At 61.1% G+C, this 2,211-nt stretch overlaps 1 long non-coding RNA gene across 3 annotated transcripts; it reads left to right on the forward strand.

Annotated features, from left to right (window-relative positions):
- The first annotated feature begins 807 nt into the window (after positions 1 to 807).
- Positions 808 to 2,191, forward strand: LOC106696736. 3 transcript variants are annotated; one of them, XR_001347683.2, is made up of 3 exons: positions 808 to 826; positions 1,219 to 1,357; positions 2,084 to 2,191. It is a non-coding gene; the product is annotated as an uncharacterized LOC106696736 (long non-coding RNA). The 3 variants fall into 3 exon arrangements; XR_001347682.2 differs by lacking the exon at positions 808 to 826 and adding an exon at positions 1,074 to 1,092; XR_002828627.1 differs by lacking the exon at positions 808 to 826 and having other exon boundaries at positions 1,200 to 1,357.
- Positions 2,192 to 2,211: the final 20 nt, after the last annotated feature.

Here is a 2,211-nt window from a genome sequence, read left to right on the forward strand (position 1 = left end):
CCCGCGCTGGCCTTATTGGAGAAAACCGCCGCCGCCCGGAGTGTCCCGGAGCCGGGCGCGCCGCCTCCCTTTCCCCCCGGGGTGAGGGGGGCGCGGCGTAGACCGGCTCGGGCGGGAGGGCCGTGCGGGACTCGTCCACTTGGCCCCAAGTTGCGAGCGGGGTGGCAGCGTGGGGTGCGGGGCAGCGGGAGCGCCGGGAAGGGTCGATTCGCCCGGCGCCGGCGAGCGCTGCCCAGCCGCTGGCAGCTGCTCCGCGGTCTCGGGGCCCCTGCACGCTCCGAGGCTGTCACTCCGGCACCGGGCTCCGCAGCGAAATGCCACTAGCAAGTCGGAGCGCTCCCGACCGCCTCTGAGCGGGATCCACGCTCCGCGCTATATAACCCGCGACCGGGAAGAGCCAGAGGCGGCATCGGCCCTCCCTCCGCTCGGCCCACCCCGCCCCCGGGCGCACCCCGCCCCCGGCCCAGCCCCCCGCCCGCCCGCAGTCCGCTGAACCACGGCGGGGCAGCCCCTCTCACATGGCCGTGGCCGCAGCCTCCAGCCCTCGTCGCACCTCCCTTCGCGGCTCACGCCCCCTGCCGTGGGGTGTCCGGGCCTCCGCCTGCCAGGCCCGGCTGTCGGCAGCGCCCCGGCCATCCTCCTCCGGGCGTCCGATCCTCGCTGTGCCCCTCTCGCCACTTTGGTTAAGCAGGTCATTCTGGACGGTTCCGCCTGCAATCAGGCGCTGCGGAAGACAGCCCTTCAGGCCGGAGGAACGGAAGGACCTCGGCCGCGCGGCAACTGGGGCGCCGGAGGCTGTGACTGGGGTTGGCAGAGAGCCGAAAAGGTGCTTAAAACCGGTTCTCGGGAGCGACTTGGAATCTCAGCTAGCCCTTTGCATCGTGGGCCAAAAGAGTCTCATTTTCCCTGACGGGATCCACCACCGCGGTGGCTGCCTGCAGTCCCGGCCAAACGTCGCCCTCCCGCCGGGCAGGCAATAGGACTGATGCATGCTGGGATTTGTAGTTCGCACCGGTGGCGTGTCATTTGCATTCATTACTGGGTGGAATTCGATCCGCACCGGGTTAACGCACCCTAAGGACTAGTCAAGGTGTAAGCACTCCTTGCTCTCATATTGATTAAAGAGTTTAATCTATACACATTTTCCCCCATACAAATTTTATCCTAAACTTGATCCTAAGAGACTGAATCAGGAATTTCTTAATTTTGCGTTTGCAGGGCGTATTCTCAGTTCTGAGTTCTTTTCTGGCTTATCCTGGGACACCTATGAGTCCTGGGGCTTCACACGGCATCTTTAAGTGAACAGTGCGCATGCGCCGCCTTTCTCTTTTCCGGCTGGAACCATGGAGGGTGCAGAGTAAGTGGCTCTTCCTCTCCTCGAGAATCCTCTTCCATCCCCGAAACCAGAGACCTTTTGTCCCACTTTCCCCCGGTCCTACTGTGCCCTGTGTCCTTGCCTACTTACCTGTGTGTTTGTGACGTCTGGTGACATTGGCGGAGGCCGCAGGCTCGCAGGGGATGCAGGCAGCCTTGGGGCGGAGGTTTTGGAGTTGTGGGGAACGAGGCGAAGTGGGAGAGCTGAAAATGTGCGGAGTCGGCCGGTTGCCCACCCCTCTGTTTTGTGAGGGAGGCACAGAACCTCTGAATTGGGTTCGTCCCTGTCTGGTATGTACTTGATCCAGGCGTCCCTGCCGCCGGTCCTTTGCTTTCAGCATGTGGCGCTTGAGGCCTGAGCAAGGGTGATGGGATTTTTTTTTTTCTGGGGTTATTTGTCGAGGAGCCTAAGCCCTCGATAACAGTCTCGGGATCCGCGTCTGGCAGCAGTCTCTCATTTTGTTAGCTTTGCTGTGGATATTTTTGTTGTGCGAGGCTGGGACCGGGCGTGGATTAGACGCGAGTGTCCGTGTTAAAGGTCCTCGTTAGCGTAGGAATTGCCTGAAATCTTGGTCTCCCGTCGCAGCTGAGAGCAGCGGGAGGTACACATGTTAGAGCCAGTGCCGGTAGTTGCGTTCAGTGCTGGGTGAGAGGTGGCGGCCTGCGGGGCTGGGAGCTTCATGAGCTGTTAATGTTAATGCCCATCCAGAGAGAAGAAGAAGAAGAAGGTTCCTGCGGTGCCAGAAACCCTCAAGAAGAAGCGAAGGAACTTCGCGGAGCTGAAGATCAAGCGCCTGAGGAAGAAGTTTGCCCAAAAGATGGTAAGTCAACTTTTTT

This window comes from Myotis lucifugus, unplaced genomic scaffold (genome assembly GCF_000147115.1).
Source record: "Myotis lucifugus unplaced genomic scaffold, Myoluc2.0 scaffold_27, whole genome shotgun sequence".
NCBI lineage: Eukaryota > Metazoa > Chordata > Mammalia > Chiroptera > Vespertilionidae > Myotis > Myotis lucifugus.